This window comes from Salmo salar, chromosome 09, assembly GCF_965601325.2.
Source record: "Salmo salar chromosome 09, fSalSal1, whole genome shotgun sequence".
Classification (NCBI taxonomy): Eukaryota; Metazoa; Chordata; class Actinopteri; order Salmoniformes; family Salmonidae; genus Salmo; species Salmo salar.
The window spans coordinates 64,301,542-64,325,284 of NC_138299.1; the positions used below are offsets into that span (position 1 = coordinate 64,301,542).

A 23,743-nucleotide genomic window follows, 5' to 3' on the forward strand; every position below is an offset into this window, starting at 1 on the left:
GATTTGAACCTGAGACCTCTTGAACCTAAGACTATTGCAATTCCATCTCTGTTAGGAACTGTCTGACAGAGAGAAAAAACATCTAATGAGGGACATTTTAGATTGAGTAACATAACCAAAAAAGGAGCACTCCCTCTCTCAAGATACACATAGAAAGTACATGATTCAAGGGGGAACCAGGATTTGATCCTGACAAATTGTCTAATAAGGGACATTTCAGAGGGCGATCTACATAACCTAATAAAGAACACTCTCTCTTTCAAAGCGTACCCATAAAATATTTGATTTCAAGTTGACAATAGGATTTGATCCTGAGACCTCATGATCTGAAGTCTATTACACTTCCACCTCTTTTAGGAAGGGTTCAACTGAGAGAAAAAACATCTAATTAGGGACATTTTTGATTGAGTAACATAATTTTAAAAGGTGTACTCTAACCCTAATTATACTCTTAGAAAGCACTTGATTTTAAGGGGGCACCAGGATTTGAACCTGGGACCTCTTGATCTGCAGTCAAATGCTCTACCACTGAGCTATACCCCCTCAGCTAGAAACTATCTAAAGGCGGAAAAATTCTCGAATAAGGTACATTTTAGCTGGAGATCTACATAACCTAATACATAACACTCTCTCTTTGACAACATACCCATAAAGTATTTGATTTCATGTTGACTATAGGATTTGAACCTGAGACCTCTTGAACCTAAGACTATTGCAATTCCATCTCTGTTAGGAACTGTCTGACAGAGAGAAAAAACATCTAATGAGGGACATTTTAGATTGAGTAACATAACCAAAAAAGGAGCACTCCCTCTCTCAAGATACACATAGAAAGTACATGATTCAAGGGGGAACCAGGATTTGATCCTGACAAATTGTCTAATAAGGGACATTTCAGAGGGCGATCTACATAACCTAATAAAGAACACTCTCTCTTTCAAAGCGTACCCATAAAATATTTGATTTCAAGTTGACAATAGGATTTGATCCTGAGACCTCATGATCTGAAGTCTATTGCACTTCCACCTCTTTTAGGAAGGGTTCAACTGAGAGAAAAAACATCTAATTAGGGACATTTTTGATTGAGTAACATAATTTTAAAAGGTGTACTCTAACCCTAATTATACTCTTAGAAAGCACTTGATTTTAAGGGGGCACCAGGATTTGAACCTGGGACCTCTTGATCTGCAGTCAAATGCTCTACCACTGAGCTATACCCCCTCTGCTAGAAACTATCTAAAGGCGGAAAAATTCTCGAATAAGGTACATTTTAGCTGGAGATCTACATAACCTAATACATAACACTCTCTCTTTGACAACATACCCATAAAGTATTTGATTTCATGTTGACTATAGGATTTGAACCTGAGACCTCTTGAACCTAAGACTATTGCAATTCCATCTCTGTTAGGAACTGTCTGACAGAGAGAAAAAACATCTAATGAGGGACATTTTAGATTGTGTAACATAACCAAAAAAGGAGCACTCCCTCTCTCAAGATACACATAGAAAGTACATGATTCAAGGAGGAACCAGGATTTGATCCTGACAAATTGTCTAATAAGGGACATTTCAGAGGGCGATCTACATAACCTAATAAAGAACACTCTCTCTTTCAAAGCGTACCCATAAAATATTTGATTTCAAGTTGACAATAGGATTTGATCCTGAGACCTCATGATGTGAAGTCTATTGCACTTCCACCTCTTTTAGGAACGGTTCAACTGAGAGAAAAACCATCTAATTAGGGACATTTTAGATTGAGTAACATAATTTTAAAAAGTGTACTCTAACCCTAATTATACTCTTAGAAAGCATTTGATTTTAAGGGGGCACCAGGATTTGAACCTGGGACCTCTTGATCTGCAGTCAAATGCTCTACCACTGACCTATACCCCCTCTGCTAGAAACTATCTAAAGGCGGAAAAATTCTCGAATAAGGTACATTTTAGCTGGAGATCTACATAACCTAATACATAACACTCTCTCTTTGACAACATACCCATAAAGTATTTGATTTCATGTTGACTATAGGATTTGAACCTGAGACCTCTTGAACCTAAGACTATTGCAATTCCATCTCTGTTAGGAACTGTCTGACAGAGAGAAAAAACATCTAATGAGGGACATTTTAGATTGAGTAACATAACCAAAAAAGGAGCACTCCCTCTCTCAAGATACACATAGAAAGTACATGATTCAAGGGGGAACCAGGATTTGATCCTGACAAATTGTCTAATAAGGGACATTTCAGAGGGCGATCTACATAACCTAATAAAGAACACTCTCTCTTTCAAAGCGTACCCATAAAATATTTGATTTCAAGTTGACAATAGGATTTGATCCTGAGACCTCATGATCTGAAGTCTATTGCACTTCCACCTCTTTTAGGAACGGTTCAACTGAGAGAAAAACCATCTAATTAGGGACATTTTAGATTGAGTAACATAATTTAAAAAAGTGTACTCTAACCCTAATTATACTCTTAGAAAGCACTTGATTTTAAGGGGGCACCAGGATTTGAACCTGGGACCTCTTGATCTGCAGTCAAATGCTCTACCACTGAGCTATACCCCCTCAGCTAGAAACTATCTAAAGGCGGAAAAATTCTCGAATAAGGTACATTTTAGCTGGAGATCTACATAACCTAATACATAACACTCTCTCTTTGACAACATACCCATAAAGTATTTGATTTCATGTTGACTATAGGATTTGAACCTGAGACCTCTTGAACCTAAGACTATTGCAATTCCATCTCTGTTAGGAACTGTCTGACAGAGAGAAAAAACATCTAATGAGGGACATTTTAGATTGAGTAACATAACCAAAAAAGGAGCACTCCCTCTCTCAAGATACACATAGAAAGTACATGATTCAAGGGGGAACCAGGATTTGATCCTGACAAATTGTCTAATAAGGGACATTTCAGAGGGCGATCTACATAACCTAATAAAGAACACTCTCTCTTTCAAAGCGTACCCATAAAATATTTGATTTCAAGTTGACAATAGGATTTGATCCTGAGACCTCATGATCTGAAGTCTATTGCACTTCCACCTCTTTTAGGAAGGGTTCAACTGAGAGAAAAAACATCTAATTAGGGACATTTTTGATTGAGTAACATAATTTTAAAAGGTGTACTCTAACCCTAATTATACTCTTAGAAAGCACTTGATTTTAAGGGGGCACCAGGATTTGAACCTGGGACCTCTTGATCTGCAGTCAAATGCTCTACCACTGAGCTATACCCCCTCTGCTAGAAACTATCTAAAGGCGGAAAAATTCTCGAATAAGGTACATTTTAGCTGGAGATCTACATAACCTAATACATAACACTCTCTCTTTGACAACATACCCATAAAGTATTTGATTTCATGTTGACTATAGGATTTGAACCTGAGACCTCTTGAACCTAAGACTATTGCAATTCCATCTCTGTTAGGAACTGTCTGACAGAGAGAAAAAACATCTAATGAGGGACATTTTAGATTGTGTAACATAACCAAAAAAGGAGCACTCCCTCTCTCAAGATACACATAGAAAGTACATGATTCAAGGAGGAACCAGGATTTGATCCTGACAAATTGTCTAATAAGGGACATTTCAGAGGGCGATCTACATAACCTAATAAAGAACACTCTCTCTTTCAAAGCGTACCCATAAAATATTTGATTTCAAGTTGACAATAGGATTTGATCCTGAGACCTCATGATCTGAAGTCTATTGCACTTCCACCTCTTTTAGGAACGGTTCAACTGAGAGAAAAACCATCTAATTAGGGACATTTTAGATTGAGTAACATAATTTTAAAAAGTGTACTCTAACCCTAATTATACTCTTAGAAAGCATTTGATTTTAAGGGGGCACCAGGATTTGAACCTGGGACCTCTTGATCTGCAGTCAAATGCTCTACCACTGACCTATACCCCCTCTGCTAGAAACTATCTAAAGGCGGAAAAATTCTCGAATAAGGTACATTTTAGCTGGAGATCTACATAACTTAATACATAACACTCTCTCTTTGACAACATACCCATAAAGTATTTGATTTCATGTTGACTATAGGATTTGAACCTGAGACCTCTTGAACCTAAGACTATTGCAATTCCATCTCTGTTAGGAACTGTCTGACAGAGAGAAAAAACATCTAATGAGGGACATTTTAGATTGTGTAACATAACCAAAAAAGGAGCACTCCCTCTCTCAAGATACACATAGAAAGTACATGATTCAAGGAGGAACCAGGATTTGATCCTGACAAATTGTCTAATAAGGGACATTTCAGAGGGCGATCTACATAACCTAATAAAGAACACTCTCTCTTTCAAAGCGTACCCATAAAATATTTGATTTCAAGTTGACAATAGGATTTGATCCTGAGACCTCATGATCTGAAGTCTATTGCACTTCCACCTCTTTTAGGAAGGGTTCAACTGAGAGAAAAAACATCTAATTAGGGACATTTTTGATTGAGTAACATAATTTTAAAAGGTGTACTCTAACCCTAATTATACTCTTAGAAAGCACTTGATTTTAAGGGGGCACCAGGATTTGAACCTGGGACCTCTTGATCTGCAGTCAAATGCTCTACCACTGAGCTATACCCCCTCTGCTAGAAACTATCTAAAGGCGGAAAAATTCTCGAATAAGGTACATTTTAGCTGGAGATCTACATAACCTAATACATAACACTCTCTCTTTGACAACATACCCATAAAGTATTTGATTTCATGTTGACTATAGGATTTGAACCTGAGACCTCTTGAACCTAAGACTATTGCAATTCCATCTCTGTTAGGAACTGTCTGACAGAGAGAAAAAACATCTAATGAGGGACATTTTAGATTGTGTAACATAACCAAAAAAGGAGCACTCCCTCTCTCAAGATACACATAGAAAGTACATGATTCAAGGAGGAACCAGGATTTGATCCTGACAAATTGTCTAATAAGGGACATTTCAGAGGGCGATGTACATAACCTAATAAAGAACACTCTCTTTCAAAGCGTACCCATAAAATATTTGATTTCAAGTTGACAATAGGATTTGATCCTGAGACCTCATGATCTGAAGTCTATTGCACTTCCACCTCTTTTAGGAACGGTTCAACTGAGAGAAAAACCATCTAATTAGGGACATTTTAGATTGAGTAACATAATTTTAAAAAGTGTACTCTAACCCTAATTATACTCTTAGAAAGCACTTGATTTTAAGGGGGCACCAGGATTTGAACCTGGGACCTCTTGATCTGCAGTCAAATGCTCTACCACTGAGCTATACCCCCTCAGCTAGAAACTATCTAAAGGCGGAAAAATTCTCGAATAAGGTACATTTTAGCTGGAGATCTACATAACCTAATACATAACACTCTCTCTTTGACAACATACCCATAAAGTATTTGATTTCATGTTGACTATAGGATTTGAACCTGAGACCTCTTGAACCTAAGACTATTGCAATTCCATCTCTGTTAGGAACTGTCTGACAGAGAGAAAAAACATCTAATGAGGGACATTTTAGATTGTGTAACATAACCAAAAAAGGAGCACTCCCTCTCTCAAGATACACATAGAAAGTACATGATTCAAGGAGGAACCAGGATTTGATCCTGACAAATTGTCTAATAAGGGACATTTCAGAGGGCGATCTACATAACCTAATAAAGAACACTCTCTCTTTCAAAGCGTACCCATAAAATATTTGATTTCAAGTTGACAATAGGATTTGATCCTGAGACCTCATGATCTGAAGTCTATTGCACTTCCACCTCTTTTAGGAACGGTTCAACTGAGAGAAAAAACATCTAATTAGGGACATTTTAGATTGAGTAACATAATTTTAAAAAGTGTACTCTAACCCTAATTATACTCTTAGAAAGCATTTGATTTTAAGGGGGCACCAGGATTTGAACCTGGGACCTCTTGATCTGCAGTCAAATGCTCTACCACTGACCTATACCCCCTCTGCTAGAAACTATCTAAAGGCGGAAAAATTCTCGAATAAGGTACATTTTAGCTGGAGATCTACATAACTTAATACATAACACTCTCTCTTTGACAACATACCCATAAAGTATTTGATTTCATGTTGACTATAGGATTTGAACCTGAGACCTCTTGAACCTAAGACTATTGCAATTCCATCTCTGTTAGGAACTGTCTGACAGAGAGAAAAAACATCTAATGAGGGACATTTTAGATTGTGTAACATAACCAAAAAAGGAGCACTCCCTCTCTCAAGATACACATAGAAAGTACATGATTCAAGGAGGAACCAGGATTTGATCCTGACAAATTGTCTAATAAGGGACATTTCAGAGGGCGATCTACATAACCTAATAAAGAACACTCTCTCTTTCAAAGCGTACCCATAAAATATTTGATTTCAAGTTGACAATAGGATTTGATCCTGAGACCTCATGATCTGAAGTCTATTGCACTTCCACCTCTTTTAGGAAGGGTTCAACTGAGAGAAAAAACATCTAATTAGGGACATTTTTGATTGAGTAACATAATTTTAAAAGGTGTACTCTAACCCTAATTATACTCTTAGAAAGCACTTGATTTTAAGGGGGCACCAGGATTTGAACCTGGGACCTCTTGATCTGCAGTCAAATGCTCTACCACTGAGCTATACCCCCTCTGCTAGAAACTATCTAAAGGCGGAAAAATTCTCGAATAAGGTACATTTTAGCTGGAGATCTACATAACCTAATACATAACACTCTCTCTTTGACAACATACCCATAAAGTATTTGATTTCATGTTGACTATAGGATTTGAACCTGAGACCTCTTGAACCTAAGACTATTGCAATTCCATCTCTGTTAGGAACTGTCTGACAGAGAGAAAAAACATCTAATGAGGGACATTTTAGATTGTGTAACATAACCAAAAATGGAGCACTCCCTCTCTCAAGATACACATAGAAAGTACATGATTCAAGGAGGAACCAGGATTTGATCCTGACAAATTGTCTAATAAGGGACATTTCAGAGGGCGATCTACATAACCTAATAAAGAACACTCTCTCTTTCAAAGCGTACCCATAAAATATTTGATTTCAAGTTGACAATAGGATTTGATCCTGAGACCTCATGATCTGAAGTCTATTGCACTTCCACCTCTTTTAGGAACGGTTCAACTGAGAGAAAAACCATCTAATTAGGGACATTTTAGATTGAGTAACATAATTTTAAAAAGTGTACTCTAACCCTAATTATACTCTTAGAAAGCACTTGATTTTAAGGGGGCACCAGGATTTGAACCTGGGACCTCTTGATCTGCAGTCAAATGCTCTACCACTGAGCTATACCCCCTCAGCTAGAAACTATCTAAAGGCGGAAAAATTCTCGAATAAGGTACATTTTAGCTGGAGATCTACATAACCTAATACATAACACTCTCTCTTTGACAACATACCCATAAAGTATTTGATTTCATGTTGACTATAGGATTTGAACCTGAGACCTCTTGAACCTAAGACTATTGCAATTCCATCTCTGTTAGGAACTGTCTGACAGAGAGAAAAAACATCTAATGAGGGACATTTTAGATTGAGTAACATAACCAAAAAAGGAGCACTCCCTCTCTCAAGATACACATAGAAAGTACATGATTCAAGGGGGAACCAGGATTTGATCCTGACAAATTGTCTAATAAGGGACATTTCAGAGGGCGATCTACATAACCTAATAAAGAACACTCTCTCTTTCAAAGCGTACCCATAAAATATTTGATTTCAAGTTGACAATAGGATTTGATCCTGAGACCTCATGATCTGAAGTCTATTGCACTTCCACCTCTTTTAGGAAGGGTTCAACTGAGAGAAAAAACATCTAATTAGGGACATTTTTGATTGAGTAACATAATTTTAAAAGGTGTACTCTAACCCTAATTATACTCTTAGAAAGCACTTGATTTTAAGGGGGCACCAGGATTTGAACCTGGGACCTCTTGATCTGCAGTCAAATGCTCTACCACTGAGCTATACCCCCTCAGCTAGAAACTATCTAAAGGCGGAAAAATTCTCGAATAAGGTACATTTTAGCTGGAGATCTACATAACCTAATACATAACACTCTCTCTTTGACAACATACCCATAAAGTATTTGATTTCATGTTGACTATAGGATTTGAACCTGAGACCTCTTGAACCTAAGACTATTGCAATTCCATCTCTGTTAGGAACTGTCTGACAGAGAGAAAAAACATCTAATGAGGGACATTTTAGATTGAGTAACATAACCAAAAAAGGAGCACTCCCTCTCTCAAGATACACATAGAAAGTACATGATTCAAGGGGGAACCAGGATTTGATCCTGACAAATTGTCTAATAAGGGACATTTCAGAGGGCGATCTACATAACCTAATAAAGAACACTCTCTCTTTCAAAGCGTACCCATAAAATATTTGATTTCAAGTTGACAATAGGATTTGATCCTGAGACCTCATGATCTGAAGTCTATTGCACTTCCACCTCTTTTAGGAAGGGTTCAACTGAGAGAAAAAACATCTAATTAGGGACATTTTTGATTGAGTAACATAATTTTAAAAGGTGTACTCTAACCCTAATTATACTCTTAGAAAGCACTTGATTTTAAGGGGGCACCAGGATTTGAACCTGGGACCTCTTGATCTGCAGTCAAATGCTCTACCACTGAGCTATACCCCCTCACTAGAAACTATCTAAAGGCGGAAAAATTCTCGAATAAGGTACATTTTAGCTGGAGATCTACATAACCTAATACATAACACTCTCTCTTTGACAACATACCCATAAAGTATTTGATTTCATGTTGACTATAGGATTTGAACCTGAGACCTCTTGAACCTAAGACTATTGCAATTCCATCTCTGTTAGGAACTGTCTGACAGAGAGAAAAAACATCTAATGAGGGACATTTTAGATTGAGTAACATAACCAAAAAAGGAGCACTCCCTCTCTCAAGATACACATAGAAAGTACATGATTCAAGGGGGAACCAGGATTTGATCCTGACAAATTGTCTAATAAGGGACATTTCAGAGGGCGATCTACATAACCTAATAAAGAACACTCTCTCTTTCAAAGCGTACCCATAAAATATTTGATTTCAAGTTGACAATAGGATTTGATCCTGAGACCTCATGATCTGAAGTCTATTGCACTTCCACCTCTTTTAGGAAGGGTTCAACTGAGAGAAAAAACATCTAATTAGGGACATTTTTGATTGAGTAACATAATTTTAAAAGGTGTACTCTAACCCTAATTATACTCTTAGAAAGCACTTGATTTTAAGGGGGCACCAGGATTTGAACCTGGGACCTCTTGATCTGCAGTCAAATGCTCTACCACTGAGCTATACCCCCTCTGCTAGAAACTATCTAAAGGCGGAAAAATTCTCGAATAAGGTACATTTTAGCTGGAGATCTACATAACCTAATACATAACACTCTCTCTTTGACAACATACCCATAAAGTATTTGATTTCATGTTGACTATAGGATTTGAACCTGAGACCTCTTGAACCTAAGACTATTGCAATTCCATCTCTGTTAGGAACTGTCTGACAGAGAGAAAAAACATCTAATGAGGGACATTTTAGATTGTGTAACATAACCAAAAAAGGAGCACTCCCTCTCTCAAGATACACATAGAAAGTACATGATTCAAGGAGGAACCAGGATTTGATCCTGACAAATTGTCTAATAAGGGACATTTCAGAGGGCGATCTACATAACCTAATAAAGAACACTCTCTCTTTCAAAGCGTACCCATAAAATATTTGATTTCAAGTTGACAATAGGATTTGATCCTGAGACCTCATGATCTGAAGTCTATTGCACTTCCACCTCTTTTAGGAACGGTTCAACTGAGAGAAAAACCATCTAAATAGGGACATTTTTTATTGAGTAACATAATTTTAAAAGGTGTACTCTAACCCTAATTATACTCTTAGAAAGCACTTGATTTTAAGGTGGCACCAGGATTTGAACCTGGGACCTCTTGATCTGCAGTCAAATGCTCTACCACTGAGCTATACCCCCTCTGCTAAAAACTATCTAAAGGCGGAAAATTTCTCGAATAAGGTACATTATAGCTGGAGATCTACATAACCTAATACATAACACTCTCTCTTTGACAACATACCCATAAAGTATTTGATTTCATGTTGACTATAGGATTTGAACCTGAGACCTCTTGAACCTAAGACTATTGCAATTCCATCTCTGTTAGGAACTGTCTGACAGAGAGAAAAAACATCTAATGAGGGACATTTTAGATTGAGTAACATAACCAAAAAAGGAGCACTCCCTCTCTCAAGATACACATAGAAAGTACATGATTCAAGGGGGAACCAGGATTTGATCCTGACAAATTGTCTAATAAGGGACATTTCAGAGGGCGATCTACATAACCTAATAAAGAACACTCTCTCTTTCAAAGCATACCCATAAAATATTTGATTTCAAGTTGACAATAGGATTTGATCCTGAGACCTCATGATCTGAAGTCTATTGCACTTCCACCTCTTTTAGGAACGGTTCAACTGAGAGAAAAAACATCTAATTAGGGACATTTTTGATTGAGTAACATAATTTTAAAAGGTGTACTCTAACCCTAATTATACTCTTAGAAAGCACTTGATTTTAAGGGGGCACCAGGATTTGAACCTGGGACCTCTTGATCTGCAGTCAAATGCTCTACCACTGAGCTATACCCCCTCTGCTAGAAACTATCTAAAGGCGGAAAAATTCTCGAATAAGGTACATTTTAGCTGGAGATCTACATAACCTAATACATAACACTCTCTCTTTGACAACATACCCATAAAGTATTTGATTTCATGTTGACTATAGGATTTGAACCTGAGACCTCTTGAACCTAAGACTATTGCAATTCCATCTCTGTTAGGAACTGTCTGACAGAGAGAAAAAACATCTAATGAGGGACATTTTAGATTGTGTAACATAACCAAAAAAGGAGCACTCCCTCTCTCAAGATACACATAGAAAGTACATGATTCAAGGAGGAACCAGGATTTGATCCTGACAAATTGTCTAATAAGGGACATTTCAGAGGGCGATCTACATAACCTAATAAAGAACACTCTCTCTTTCAAAGCGTACCCATAAAATATTTGATTTCAAGTTGACAATAGGATTTGATCCTGAGACCTCATGATCTGAAGTCTATTGCACTTCCACCTCCTTTAGGAACGGTTCAACTGAGAGAAAAACCATCTAATTAGGGACATTTTAGATTGAGTAACATAATTTTAAAAAGTGTACTCTAACCCTAATTATACTCTTAGAAAGCACTTGATTTTAAGGGGGCACCAGGATTTGAACCTGGGACCTCTTGATCTGCAGTCAAATGCTCTACCACTGACCTATACCCCCTCTGCTAGAAACTATCTAAAGGCGGAAAAATTCTCGAATAAGGTACATTTTAGCTGGAGATCTACATAACCTAATACATAACACTCTCTCTTTGACAACATACCCATAAAGTATTTGATTTCATGTTGACTATAGGATTTGAACCTGAGACCTCTTGAACCTAAGACTATTGCAATTCCATCTCTGTTAGGAACTGTCTGACAGAGAGAAAAAACATCTAATGAGGGACATTTTAGATTGAGTAACATAACCAAAAAAGGAGCACTCCCTCTCTCAAGATACACATAGAAAGTACATGATTCAAGGGGGAACCAGGATTTGATCCTGACAAATTGTCTAATAAGGGACATTTCAGAGGGCGATCTACATAACCTAATAAAGAACACTCTCTCTTTCAAAGCGTACCCATAAAATATTTGATTTCAAGTTGACAATAGGATTTGATCCTGAGACCTCATGATCTGAAGTCTATTGCACTTCCACCTCTTTTAGGAACGGTTCAACTGAGAGAAAAACCATCTAATTAGGGACATTTTAGATTGAGTAACATAATTTTAAAAAGTGTACTCTAACCCTAATTATACTCTTAGAAAGCACTTGATTTTAAGGGGGCACCAGGATTTGAACCTGGGACCTCTTGATCTGCAGTCAAATGCTCTACCACTGACCTATACCCCCTCTGCTAGAATCTATCTAAAGGCGGAAAAATTCTCGAATAAGGTACATTTTAGCTGGAGATCTACATAACCTAATACATAACACTCTCTCTTTGACAACATACCCATAAAGTATTTGATTTCATGTTGACTATAGGATTTGAACCTGAGACCTCTTAAACCTAAGACTATTGCAATTCCATCTCTGTTAGGAACTGTCTGACAGAGAGAAAAAACATCTAATGAGGGACATTTTAGATTGAGTAACATAACCAAAAAAGGAGCACTCCCTCTCTCAAGATACACATAGAAAGTACATGATTCAAGGGGGAACCAGGATTTGATCCTGACAAATTGTCTAATAAGGGACATTTCAGAGGGCGATCTACATAACCTAATAAAGAACACTCTCTCTTTCAAAGCGTACCCATAAAATATTTGATTTCAAGTTGACAATAGGATTTGATCCTGAGACCTCATGATCTGAAGTCTATTGCACTTCCACCTCTTTTGGGAACGGTTCAACTGAGAGAAAAAACATCTAATTAGGGACATTTTTGATTGAGTAACATAATTTTAAAAGGTGTACTCTAACCCTAATTATACTCTTAGAAAGCACTTGATTTTAAGGGGGCACCAGGATTTGAACCTGGGACCTCTTGATCTGCAGTCAAATGCTCTACCACTGAGCTATACCCCCTCTGCTAGAAACTATCTAAAGGCGGAAAAATTCTCGAATAAGGTACATTTTAGCTGGAGATCTACATAACCTAATACATAACACTCTCTCTTTGACAACATACCCATAAAGTATTTGATTTCATGTTGACTATAGGATTTGAACCTGAGACCTCTTGAACCTAAGACTATTGCAATTCCATCTCTGTTAGGAACTGTCTGACAGAGAGAAAAAACATCTAATGAGGGACATTTTAGATTGTGTAACATAACCAAAAAAGGAGCACTCCCTCTCTCAAGATACACATAGAAAGTACATGATTCAAGGAGGAACCAGGATTTGATCCTGACAAATTGTCTAATAAGGGACATTTCAGAGGGCGATCTACATAACCTAATAAAGAACACTCTCTCTTTCAAAGCGTACCCATAAAATATTTGATTTCAAGTTGACAATAGGATTTGATCCTGAGACCTCATGATCTGAAGTCTATTGCACTTCCACCTCCTTTAGGAACGGTTCAAGTGAGAGAAAAACCATCTAATTAGGGACATTTTAGATTGAGTAACATAATTTTAAAAAGTGTACTCTAACCCTAATTATACTCTTAGAAAGCACTTGATTTTAAGGGGGCACCAGGATTTGAACCTGGGACCTCTTGATATGCAGTCAAATGCTCTACCACTGACCTATACCCCCTCTGCTAGAATCTATCTAAAGGCGGAAAAATTCTCGAATAAGGTACATTTTAGCTGGAGATCTACATAACCTAATACATAACACTCTCTCTTTGACAACATACCCATAAAGTATTTGATTTCATGTTGACTATAGGATTTGAACCTGAGACCTCTTAAACCTAAGACTATTGCAATTCCATCTCTGTTAGGAACTGTCTGACAGAGAGAAAAAACATCTAATGAGGGACATTTTAGATTGAGTAACATAACCAAAAAAGGAGCGCTCCCTCTCTCAAGATACACATAGAAAGTACATGATTCAAGGGGGAACCAGGATTTGATCCTGACAAATTGTCTAATAAGGGACATTTCAGAGGGCGATCTACATAACCTAATAAAGAACACTCTCTCTTTCAAAGCGTACCCATAAAATATTTGATTTCAAGTTGACAATAGGATTTGATCCTGAGACCTCATGATCTGAAGTCTATTGCACTTCCACCTCTTTTAGGAAGGGTTCAACTGAGAGAAAAAACATCTAATTAGGGACATTTTTGATTGAGTAACATAATTTTAAAAGGTGTACTCTAACCCTAATTATACTCTTAGAAAGCACTTGATTTTAAGGGGGCACCAGGATTTGAACCTGGGACCTCTTGATCTGCAGTCAAATGCTCTACCACTGAGCTATACCCCCTCAGCTAGAAACTATCTAAAGGCGGAAAAATTCTCGAATAAGGTACATTTTAGCTGGAGATCTACATAACCTAATACATAACACTCTCTCTTTGACAACATACCCATAAAGTATTTGATTTCATGTTGACTATAGGATTTGAACCTGAGACCTCTTGAACCTAAGACTATTGCAATTCCATCTCTGTTAGGAACTGTCTGACAGAGAGAAAAAACATCTAATGAGGGACATTTTAGATTGAGTAACATAACCAAAAAAGGAGCACTCCCTCTCTCAAGATACACATAGAAAGTACATGATTCAAGGGGGAACCAGGATTTGATCCTGACAAATTGTCTAATAAGGGACATTTCAGAGGGCGATCTACATAACCTAATAAAGAACACTCTCTCTTTCAAAGCGTACCCATAAAATATTTGATTTCAAGTTGACAATAGGATTTGATCCTGAGACCTCATGATCTGAAGTCTATTGCACTTCCACCTCTTTTAGGAAGGGTTCAACTGAGAGAAAAAACATCTAATTAGGGACATTTTTGATTGAGTAACATAATTTTAAAAGGTGTACTCTAACCCTAATTATACTCTTAGAAAGCACTTGATTTTAAGGGGGCACCAGGATTTGAACCTGGGACCTCTTGATCTGCAGTCAAATGCTCTACCACTGACCTATACCCCCTCAGCTAGAAACTATCTAAAGGCGGAAAAATTCTCGAATAAGGTACATTTTAGCTGGAGATCTACATAACCTAATACATAACACTCTCTCTTTGACAACATACCCATAAAGTATTTGATTTCATGTTGACTATAGGATTTGAACCTGAGACCTCTTGAACCTAAGACTATTGCAATTCCATCTCTGTTAGGAACTGTCTGACAGAGAGAAAAAACATCTAATGAGGGACATTTTAGATTGAGTAACATAACCAAAAAAGGAGCACTCCCTCTCTCAAGATACACATAGAAAGTACATGATTCAAGGGGGAACCAGGATTTGATCCTGACAAATTGTCTAATAAGGGACATTTCAGAGGGCGATCTACATAACCTAATAAAGAACACTCTCTCTTTCAAAGCGTACCCATAAAATATTTGATTTCAAGTTGACAATAGGATTTGATCCTGAGACCTCATGATCTGAAGTCTATTGCACTTCCACCTCTTTTAGGAAGGGTTCAACTGAGAGAAAAAACATCTAATTAGGGACATTTTTGATTGAGTAACATAATTTTAAAAGGTGTACTCTAACCCTAATTATACTCTTAGAAAGCACTTGATTTTAAGGGGGCACCAGGATTTGAACCTGGGACCTCTTGATCTGCAGTCAAATGCTCTACCACTGAGCTATACCCCCTCACTAGAAACTATCTAAAGGCGGAAAAATTCTCGAATAAGGTACATTTTAGCTGGAGATCTACATAACCTAATACATAACACTCTCTCTTTGACAACATACCCATAAAGTATTTGATTTCATGTTGACTATAGGATTTGAACCTGAGACCTCTTGAACCTAAGACTATTGCAATTCCATCTCTGTTAGGAACTGTCTGACAGAGAGAAAAAACATCTAATGAGGGACATTTTAGATTGAGTAACATAACCAAAAAAGGAGCACTCCCTCTCTCAAGATACACATAGAAAGTACATGATTCAAGGGGGAACCAGGATTTGATCCTGACAAATTGTCTAATAAGGGACATTTCAGAGGGCGATCTACATAACCTAATAAAGAACACTCTCTCTTTCAAAGCGTACCCATAAAATATTTGATTTCAAGTTGACAATAGGATTTGATCCTGAGACCTCATGATCTGAAGTCTATTGCACTTCCACCTCTTTTAGGAACGGTTCAACTGAGAGAAAAAACATCTAATTAGGGACATTTTTGATTGAGTAACATAATTTTAAAAGGTGTACTCTAACCCTAATTATACTCTTAGAAAGCACTTGATTTTAAGGGGGCACCAGGATTTGAACCTGGGACCTCTTGATCTGCAGTCAAATGCTCTACCACTGAGCTATACCCCCTCTGCTAGAAACTATCTAAAGGCGGAAAAATTCTCGAATAAGGTACATTTTAGCTGGAGATCTACATAACCTAATACATAACACTCTCTCTTTGACAACATACCCATAAAGTATTTGATTTCATGTTGACTATAGGATTTGAACCTGAGACCTCTTGAACCTAAGACTATTGCAATTCCATCTCTGTTAGGAACTGTCTGACAGAGAGAAAAAACATCTAATGAGGGACATTTTAGATTGTGTAACATAACCAAAAAAGGAGCACTCCCTCTCTCAAGATACACATAGAAAGTACATGATTCAAGGAGGAACCAGGATTTGATCCTGACAAATTGTCTAATAAGGGACATTTCAGAGGGCGATCTACATAACCTAATAAAGAACACTCTCTCTTTCAAAGCGTACCCATAAAATATTTGATTTCAAGTTGACAATAGGATTTGATCCTGAGACCTCATGATCTGAAGTCTATTGCACTTCCACCTCCTTTAGGAACGGTTCAACTGAGAGAAAAACCATCTAATTAGGGACATTTTAGATTGAGTAACATAATTTTAAAAAGTGTACTCTAACCCTAATTATACTCTTAGAAAGCACTTGATTTTAAGGGGGCACCAGGATTTGAACCTGGGACCTCTTGATCTGCAGTCAAATGCTCTACCACTGACCTATACCCCCTCTGCTAGAAACTATCTAATGGCGGAAAAATTCTCGAATAAGGTACATTTTAGCTGGAGATCTACATAACCTAATACATAACACTCTCTCTTTGACAACATACCCATAAAGTATTTGATTTCATGTTGACTATAGGATTTGAACCTGAGACCTCTTGAACCTAAGACTATTGCAATTCCATCTCTGTTAGGAACTGTCTGACAGAGAGAAAAAACATCTAATGAGGGACATTTTAGATTGTGTAACATAACCAAAAAAGGAGCACTCCCTCTCTCAAGATACACATAGAAAGTACATGATTCAAGGAGGAACCAGGATTTGATCCTGACAAATTGTCTAATAAGGGACATTTCAGAGGGCGATCTACATAACCTAATAAAGAACACTCTCTCTTTCAAAGCGTACCCATAAAATATTTGATTTCAAGTTGACAATAGGATTTGATCCTGAGACCTCATGATCTGAAGTCTATTGCACTTCCACCTCCTTTAGGAACGGTTCAACTGAGAGAAAAACCATCTAATTAGGGACATTTTAGATTGAGTAACATAATTTTAAAAAGTGTACTCTAACCCTAATTATACTCTTAGAAAGCACTTGATTTTAAGGGGGCACCAGGATTTGAACCTGGGACCTCTTGATCTGCAGTCAAATGCTCTACCACTGACCTATACCCCCTCTGCTAGAAACTATCTAAAGGCGGAAAAATTCTCGAATAAGGTACATTTTAGCTGGAGATCTACATAACCTAATACATAACACTCTCTCTTTGACAACATACCCATAAAGTATTTGATTTCATGTTGACTATAGGATTTGAACCTGAGACCTCTTGAACCTAAGACTATTGCAATTCCATCTCTGTTAGGAACTGTCTGACAGAGAGAAAAAACATCTAATGAGGGACATTTTAGATTGAGTAACATAACCAAAAAAGGAGCACTCCCTCTCTCAAGATACACATAGAAAGTACATGATTCAAGGGGGAACCAGGATTTGATCCTGACAAATTGTCTAATAAGGGACATTTCAGAGGGCGATCTACATAACCTAATAAAGAACACTCTCTCTTTCAAAGCGTACCCATAAAATATTTGATTTCAAGTTGACAATAGGATTTGATCCTGAGACCTCATGATCTGAAGTCTATTGCACTTCCACCTCTTTTAGGAACGGTTCAACTGAGAGAAAAACCATCTAATTAGGGACATTTTAGATTGAGTAACATAATTTTAAAAAGTGTACTCTAACCCTAATTATACTCTTAGAAAGCACTTGATTTTAAGGGGGCACCAGGATTTGAACCTGGGACCTCTTGATCTGCAGTCAAATGCTCTACCACTGACCTATACCCCCTCTGCTAGAATCTATCTAAAGGCGGAAAAATTCTCGAATAAGGTACATTTTAGCTGGAGATCTACATAACCTAATACATAACACTCTCTCTTTGACAACATACCCATAAAGTATTTGATTTCAAGTTGACAATAGGATTTGATCCTGAGACCTCATGATCTGAAGTCTATTGCACTTCCACCTCTTTTAGGAACGGTTCAACTGAGAGAAAAACCATCTAATTAGGGACATTTTAGATTGAGTAACATAATTTTAAAAAGTGTACTCTAACCCTAATTATACTCTTAGAAAGCACTTGATTTTAAGGGGGCACCAGGATTTGAACCTGGGACCTCTTGATCTGCAGTCAAATGATCTACCACTGAGCTATACCCCCTCTGCTAGAAACTATCTAAAGGCGGAAAAATTCTCGAATAAGGTACATTTTAGCTGGAGATCTACATAACCTAATACATAACACTCTCTCTTTGACAACATACCCATAAAGTATTTGATTTCATGTTGACTATAGGATTTGAACCTGAGACCTCTTGAACCTAAGACTATTGCAATTCCATCTCTGTTAGGAACTGTCTGACAGAGAGAAAAAACATCTAATGAGGGACATTTTAGATTGAGTAACATAACCAAAAAAGGAGCACTCCCTCTCTCAAGATACACATAGAAAGTACATGATTCAAGGGGGAACCAGGATTTGATCCTGACAAATTGTCTAATAAGGGACATTTCAGAGGGCGATCTACATAACCTAATAAAGAACACTCTCTCTTTCAAAGCGTACCCATAAAATATTTGATTTCAAGTTGACAATAGGATTTGATCCTGAGACCTCATGATCTGAAGTCTATTGCACTTCCACCTCTTTTAGGAAGGGTTCAACTGAGAGAAAAACCATCTAATTAGGGACATTTTTGATTGAGTAACATAATTTTAAAAGGTGTACTCTAACCCTAATTATACTCTTAGAAAGCACTTGATTTTAAGGGGGCACCAGGATTTGAACCTGGGACCTCTTGATCTGCAGTCAAATGCTCTACCACTGAGCTATAGCCCCTCTGCTAGAAACTATCTAAAGGTGGAAAAATTCTCGAATAAGGTACATTTTAGCTGGAGATCTACATAACCTAATACATAACACTCTCTCTTTGACAACATACCCATAAAGTATTTGATTTCATGTTGACTATAGGATTTGAACCTGAGACCTCTTGAACCTAAGACTATTGCAATTCCATCTCTGTTAGGAACTGTCTGACAGAGAGAAAAAACATCTAATGAGGGACATTTTAGATTGAGTAACATAACCAAAAAAGGAGCACTCCCTCTCTCAAGATACACATAGAAAGTACATGATTCAAGGGGGAACCAGGATTTGATCCTGACAAATTGTCTAATAAGGGACATTTCAGAGGGCGATCTACATAACCTAATAAAGAACACTCTCTCTTTCAAAGTGTACCCATAAAATATTTGATTTCAAGTTGACAATAGGATTTGATCCTGAGACCTCATGATCTGAAGTCTACTGCACTTCCACCTCTTTTAGGAACGGTTCAACTGAGAGAAAAACCATCTAATTAGGGACATTTTTGATTGAGTAACATAATTTTAAAAGATGTACTCTAACCCTAATTATACTCTTAGAAAGCACTTGATTTTAAGGGGGCACCAGGATTTGAACCTGCGACCTCTTGATCTGCAGTCAAATGCTCTACCACTGAGCTATACCCCCTCTGCTAGAAACTATCTAAAGGCGGAAAAATTCCCGAATAAGGTACATTTTAGCTGGAGATCTACATAACCTAATACATAACACTCTCTCTTTGACAACATACCCATAAAGTATTTGATTTCATGTTGACTATAGGATTTGAACGTGAGACCTCTTGAACCTAAGACTATTGCAATTCCATCTCTGTTAGGAACTGTCTGACAGAGAGAAAAAACATCTAATGAGGGACATTTTAGATTGTGTAACATAACCAAAAAAGGAGCACTCCCTCTCTCAAGATATACATAGAAAGTACATGATTCAAGGGGGAACCAGGATTTGATCCTGACAAATTGTCTAATAAGGGACATTTCAGAGGGCGATCTACATAACCTAATAAAGAACACTCTCTCTTTCAAAGCGTACCCATAAAATATTTGATTTCAAGTTGACAATAGGATTTGATCCTGAGACCTCATGATCTGAAGTCTATTGCACTTCCACCTCTTTTAGGAACGGTTCAACTGAGAGAAAAACCATCTAATTAGGGACATTTTTGATTGAGTAACATAATTTTAAAAGGTGTACTCTAACCCTAATTATACTCTTAGAAAGCACTTGATTTTAAGGTGGCACCAGGATTTGAGCCTGGGACCTCTTGATCTGCAGTCAAATGCTCTACCACTGAGCTATACCCCCTCTGCTAAAAACTATCTAAAGGCGGAAAATTTCTCAAATAAGGTACATTATAGCTGGAGATCTACATAACCTAATACATAACACTCTCTCTTTGACAACATACCCATAAAGTATTTGATTTCATGTTGACTATAGGATTTGAACCTGAGACCTCTTGAACCTAAGACTATTGCAATTCCATCTCTGTTAGGAACTGTCTGACAGAGAGAAAAAACATCTAATGAGGGACATTTTAGATTGTGTAACATAACCAAAAAAGGAGCACTCCCTCTCTCAAGATACACATAGAAAGTACATGATTCAAGGGGGAACCAGGATTTGATCCTGACAAATTGTCTAATAAGGGACATTTCAGAGGGCGATCTACATAACCTAATAAAGAACACTCTCTCTTTCAAAGCGTACCCATAAAATATTTGATTTCAAGTTGACAATAGGATTTGATCCTGAGACCTCATGATCTGAAGTCTATTGCACTTCCACCTCTTTTAGGAAGGGTTCAACTGAGAGAAAAACCATCTAATTAGGGACATTTTTGATTGAGTAACATAATTTTAAAAGGTGTACTCTAACCCTAATTATACTCTTAGAAAGCACTTGATTTTAAGGGGGCACCAGGATTTGAACCTGGGACCTCTTGATCTGCAGTCAAATGCTCTACCACTGAGCTATAGCCCCTCTGCTAGAAACTATCTAAAGGCGGAAAAATTCTCGAATAAGGTACATTTTAGCTGGAGATCTACATAACCTAATACATAACACTCTCTCTTTGACAACATACCCATAAAGTATTTGATTTCATGTTGACTATAGGATTTGAACCTGAGACCTCTTGAACCTAAGACTATTGCAATTCCATCTCTGTTAGGAACTGTCTGACAGAGAGAAAAAACATCTAATGAGGGACATTTTAGATTGAGTAACATAACCAAAAAAGGAGCACTCCCTCTCTCAAGATACACATAGAAAGTACATGATTCAAGGGGGAACCAGGATTTGATCCTGACAAATTGTCTAATAAGGGACATTTCAGAGGGCGATCTACATAACCTAATAAAGAACACTCTCTCTTTCAAAGTGTACCCATAAAATATTTGATTTCAAGTTGACAATAGGATTTGATCCTGAGACCTCATGATCTGAAGTCTATTGCACTTCCACCTCTTTTAGGAACGGTTCAACTGAGAGAAAAACCATCTAATTAGGGACATTTTTGATTGAGTAACATAATTTTAAAAGATGTACTCTAACCCTAATTATACTCTTAGAAAGCACTTGATTTTAAGGGGGCACCAGGATTTGAACCTGCGACCTCTTGATCTGCAGTCAAATGCTCTACCAGTGAGCTATACCCCCTCTGCTAGAAACTATCTAAAGGCGGAAAAATTCCCGAATAAGGTACATTTTAGCTGGAGATCTACATAACCTAATACATAACACTCTCTCTTTGACAACATACCCATAAAGTATTTGATTTCATGTTGACTATAGGATTTGAACCTGAGACCTCTTGAACCTAAGACTATTGCAATTCCATCTCTGTTAGGAACTGTCTGACAGAGAGAAAAAACATCTAATGAGGGACATTTTAGATTGAGTAACATAACCAAAAAAGGAGCACTCCCTCTCTCAAGATATACATAGAAAGTACATGATTCAAGGGGGAACCAGGATTTGATCCTGACAAATTGTCTAATAAGGGACATTTCAGAGGGCGATCTACATAACCTAATAAAGAACACTCTCTCTTTCAAAGCGTACCCATAAAATATTTGATTTCAAGTTGACAATAGGATTTGATCCTGAGACCTCATGATCTGAAGTCTATTGCACTTCCACCTCTTTTAGGAACGGTTCAACTGAGAGAAAAACCATCTAATTAGGGACATTTTTGATTGAGTAACATAATTTTAAAAGGAGTACTCTAACCCTAATTATACTCTTAGAAAGCACTTGATTTTAAGGTGGCACCAGGATTTGAGCCTGGGACCTCTTGATCTGCAGTCAAATGCTCTACCACTGAGCTATACCCCCTCTGCTAAAAACTATCTAAAGTCGGAAAATTTCTCGAATAAGGTACATTATAGCTGGAGATCTACATAACCTAATACATAACACTCTCTCTTTGACAACATACCCATAAAGTATTTGATTTCATGTTGACTATAGGATTTGAACCTGAGACCTCTTGAACCTAAGACTATTGCAATTCCATCTCTGTTAGGAACTGTCTGACAGAGAGAAAAAACATCTAATGAGGGACATTTTAGATTGTGTAACATAACCAAAAAAGGAGCACTCCCTCTCTCAAGATACACATAGAAAGTACATGATTCAAGGGGGAACCAGGATTTGATCCTGACAAATTGTCTAATAAGGGACATTTCAGAGGGCGATCTACATAACCTAATAAAGAACACTCTCTCTTTCAAAGCGTACCCATAAAATATTTGATTTCAAGTTGACAATAGGATTTGATCCTGAGACCTCATGATCTGAAGTCTATTGCACTTCCACCTCTTTTAGGAAGGGTTCAACTGAGAGAAAAACCATCTAATTAGGGACATTTTTGATTGAGTAACATAATTTTAAAAGGTGTACTCTAACCCTAATTATACTCTTAGAAAGCACTTGATTTTAAGGGGGCACCAGGATTTGAACCTGGGACCTCTTGATCTGCAGTCAAATGCTCTACCACTGAGCTATAGCCCCTCTGCTAGAAACTATCTAAAGGCGGAAAAATTCTCGAATAAGGTACATTTTAGCTGGAGATCTACATAACCTAATACATAACACTCTCTCTTTGACAACATACCCATAAAGTATTTGATTTCATGTTGACTATAGGATTTGAACCTGAGACCTCTTGAACCTAAGACTATTGCAATTCCATCTCTGTTAGGAACTGTCTGACAGAGAGAAAAAACATCTAATGAGGGACATTTTAGATTGAGTAACATAACCAAAAAAGGAGCACTCCCTCTCTCAAGATACACATAGAAAGTACATGATTCAAGGGGGAACCAGGATTTGATCCTGACAAATTGTCTAATAAGGGACATTTCAGAGGGCGATCTACATAACCTAATAAAGAACACTCTCTCTTTCAAAGTGTACCCATAAAATATTTGATTTCAAGTTGACAATAGGATTTGATCCTGAGACC

General features: G+C 37.4%; 33 non-coding genes across 33 annotated transcripts; all 33 read right to left on the bottom strand.

Moving 5' to 3' along the window:
• Positions 1 to 471: 471 nt before the first annotated feature.
• trnac-gca (transfer RNA cysteine (anticodon GCA)) lies at positions 472 to 543 on the bottom strand. The gene has a single exon. It is a non-coding gene; the product is annotated as a tRNA-Cys (tRNA).
• A 606-nt stretch (positions 544 to 1,149) lies between these two features.
• Positions 1,150 to 1,221, bottom strand: trnac-gca (transfer RNA cysteine (anticodon GCA)). The gene has a single exon. It is a non-coding gene; the product is annotated as a tRNA-Cys (tRNA).
• Positions 1,222 to 1,827: 606 nt separating this feature from the next.
• On the bottom strand, positions 1,828 to 1,899 carry trnac-gca (transfer RNA cysteine (anticodon GCA)). Its single transcript has one exon. It is a non-coding gene; the product is annotated as a tRNA-Cys (tRNA).
• A 606-nt stretch (positions 1,900 to 2,505) lies between these two features.
• Positions 2,506 to 2,577, bottom strand: trnac-gca (transfer RNA cysteine (anticodon GCA)). The gene has a single exon. It is a non-coding gene; the product is annotated as a tRNA-Cys (tRNA).
• A 606-nt stretch (positions 2,578 to 3,183) lies between these two features.
• On the bottom strand, positions 3,184 to 3,255 carry trnac-gca (transfer RNA cysteine (anticodon GCA)). Its single transcript has one exon. It is a non-coding gene; the product is annotated as a tRNA-Cys (tRNA).
• Positions 3,256 to 3,861: 606 nt separating this feature from the next.
• trnac-gca (transfer RNA cysteine (anticodon GCA)) lies at positions 3,862 to 3,933 on the bottom strand. Its single transcript has one exon. It is a non-coding gene; the product is annotated as a tRNA-Cys (tRNA).
• Positions 3,934 to 4,539: 606 nt separating this feature from the next.
• Positions 4,540 to 4,611, bottom strand: trnac-gca (transfer RNA cysteine (anticodon GCA)). Its single transcript has one exon. It is a non-coding gene; the product is annotated as a tRNA-Cys (tRNA).
• Positions 4,612 to 5,215: 604 nt separating this feature from the next.
• On the bottom strand, positions 5,216 to 5,287 carry trnac-gca (transfer RNA cysteine (anticodon GCA)). Its single transcript has one exon. It is a non-coding gene; the product is annotated as a tRNA-Cys (tRNA).
• A 606-nt stretch (positions 5,288 to 5,893) lies between these two features.
• Positions 5,894 to 5,965, bottom strand: trnac-gca (transfer RNA cysteine (anticodon GCA)). Its single transcript has one exon. It is a non-coding gene; the product is annotated as a tRNA-Cys (tRNA).
• A 606-nt stretch (positions 5,966 to 6,571) lies between these two features.
• trnac-gca (transfer RNA cysteine (anticodon GCA)) lies at positions 6,572 to 6,643 on the bottom strand. The gene has a single exon. It is a non-coding gene; the product is annotated as a tRNA-Cys (tRNA).
• A 606-nt stretch (positions 6,644 to 7,249) lies between these two features.
• Positions 7,250 to 7,321, bottom strand: trnac-gca (transfer RNA cysteine (anticodon GCA)). Its single transcript has one exon. It is a non-coding gene; the product is annotated as a tRNA-Cys (tRNA).
• A 606-nt stretch (positions 7,322 to 7,927) lies between these two features.
• Positions 7,928 to 7,999, bottom strand: trnac-gca (transfer RNA cysteine (anticodon GCA)). The gene has a single exon. It is a non-coding gene; the product is annotated as a tRNA-Cys (tRNA).
• A 606-nt stretch (positions 8,000 to 8,605) lies between these two features.
• On the bottom strand, positions 8,606 to 8,677 carry trnac-gca (transfer RNA cysteine (anticodon GCA)). Its single transcript has one exon. It is a non-coding gene; the product is annotated as a tRNA-Cys (tRNA).
• Positions 8,678 to 9,282: 605 nt separating this feature from the next.
• On the bottom strand, positions 9,283 to 9,354 carry trnac-gca (transfer RNA cysteine (anticodon GCA)). The gene has a single exon. It is a non-coding gene; the product is annotated as a tRNA-Cys (tRNA).
• Positions 9,355 to 9,960: 606 nt separating this feature from the next.
• trnac-gca (transfer RNA cysteine (anticodon GCA)) lies at positions 9,961 to 10,032 on the bottom strand. Its single transcript has one exon. It is a non-coding gene; the product is annotated as a tRNA-Cys (tRNA).
• A 606-nt stretch (positions 10,033 to 10,638) lies between these two features.
• On the bottom strand, positions 10,639 to 10,710 carry trnac-gca (transfer RNA cysteine (anticodon GCA)). Its single transcript has one exon. It is a non-coding gene; the product is annotated as a tRNA-Cys (tRNA).
• A 606-nt stretch (positions 10,711 to 11,316) lies between these two features.
• Positions 11,317 to 11,388, bottom strand: trnac-gca (transfer RNA cysteine (anticodon GCA)). Its single transcript has one exon. It is a non-coding gene; the product is annotated as a tRNA-Cys (tRNA).
• Positions 11,389 to 11,994: 606 nt separating this feature from the next.
• Positions 11,995 to 12,066, bottom strand: trnac-gca (transfer RNA cysteine (anticodon GCA)). Its single transcript has one exon. It is a non-coding gene; the product is annotated as a tRNA-Cys (tRNA).
• Positions 12,067 to 12,672: 606 nt separating this feature from the next.
• trnac-gca (transfer RNA cysteine (anticodon GCA)) lies at positions 12,673 to 12,744 on the bottom strand. Its single transcript has one exon. It is a non-coding gene; the product is annotated as a tRNA-Cys (tRNA).
• Positions 12,745 to 14,028: 1,284 nt separating this feature from the next.
• On the bottom strand, positions 14,029 to 14,100 carry trnac-gca (transfer RNA cysteine (anticodon GCA)). Its single transcript has one exon. It is a non-coding gene; the product is annotated as a tRNA-Cys (tRNA).
• Positions 14,101 to 14,706: 606 nt separating this feature from the next.
• On the bottom strand, positions 14,707 to 14,778 carry trnac-gca (transfer RNA cysteine (anticodon GCA)). Its single transcript has one exon. It is a non-coding gene; the product is annotated as a tRNA-Cys (tRNA).
• Positions 14,779 to 15,384: 606 nt separating this feature from the next.
• Positions 15,385 to 15,456, bottom strand: trnac-gca (transfer RNA cysteine (anticodon GCA)). Its single transcript has one exon. It is a non-coding gene; the product is annotated as a tRNA-Cys (tRNA).
• Positions 15,457 to 16,061: 605 nt separating this feature from the next.
• trnac-gca (transfer RNA cysteine (anticodon GCA)) lies at positions 16,062 to 16,133 on the bottom strand. Its single transcript has one exon. It is a non-coding gene; the product is annotated as a tRNA-Cys (tRNA).
• Positions 16,134 to 16,739: 606 nt separating this feature from the next.
• trnac-gca (transfer RNA cysteine (anticodon GCA)) lies at positions 16,740 to 16,811 on the bottom strand. Its single transcript has one exon. It is a non-coding gene; the product is annotated as a tRNA-Cys (tRNA).
• A 606-nt stretch (positions 16,812 to 17,417) lies between these two features.
• trnac-gca (transfer RNA cysteine (anticodon GCA)) lies at positions 17,418 to 17,489 on the bottom strand. Its single transcript has one exon. It is a non-coding gene; the product is annotated as a tRNA-Cys (tRNA).
• A 606-nt stretch (positions 17,490 to 18,095) lies between these two features.
• Positions 18,096 to 18,167, bottom strand: trnac-gca (transfer RNA cysteine (anticodon GCA)). The gene has a single exon. It is a non-coding gene; the product is annotated as a tRNA-Cys (tRNA).
• Positions 18,168 to 18,471: 304 nt separating this feature from the next.
• Positions 18,472 to 18,543, bottom strand: trnac-gca (transfer RNA cysteine (anticodon GCA)). The gene has a single exon. It is a non-coding gene; the product is annotated as a tRNA-Cys (tRNA).
• Positions 18,544 to 19,149: 606 nt separating this feature from the next.
• Positions 19,150 to 19,221, bottom strand: trnac-gca (transfer RNA cysteine (anticodon GCA)). Its single transcript has one exon. It is a non-coding gene; the product is annotated as a tRNA-Cys (tRNA).
• A 606-nt stretch (positions 19,222 to 19,827) lies between these two features.
• On the bottom strand, positions 19,828 to 19,899 carry trnac-gca (transfer RNA cysteine (anticodon GCA)). The gene has a single exon. It is a non-coding gene; the product is annotated as a tRNA-Cys (tRNA).
• A 606-nt stretch (positions 19,900 to 20,505) lies between these two features.
• trnac-gca (transfer RNA cysteine (anticodon GCA)) lies at positions 20,506 to 20,577 on the bottom strand. The gene has a single exon. It is a non-coding gene; the product is annotated as a tRNA-Cys (tRNA).
• Positions 20,578 to 21,183: 606 nt separating this feature from the next.
• Positions 21,184 to 21,255, bottom strand: trnac-gca (transfer RNA cysteine (anticodon GCA)). The gene has a single exon. It is a non-coding gene; the product is annotated as a tRNA-Cys (tRNA).
• A 1,284-nt stretch (positions 21,256 to 22,539) lies between these two features.
• trnac-gca (transfer RNA cysteine (anticodon GCA)) lies at positions 22,540 to 22,611 on the bottom strand. Its single transcript has one exon. It is a non-coding gene; the product is annotated as a tRNA-Cys (tRNA).
• A 606-nt stretch (positions 22,612 to 23,217) lies between these two features.
• On the bottom strand, positions 23,218 to 23,289 carry trnac-gca (transfer RNA cysteine (anticodon GCA)). Its single transcript has one exon. It is a non-coding gene; the product is annotated as a tRNA-Cys (tRNA).
• Between the last annotated feature and the right edge of the window lie 454 nt (positions 23,290 to 23,743).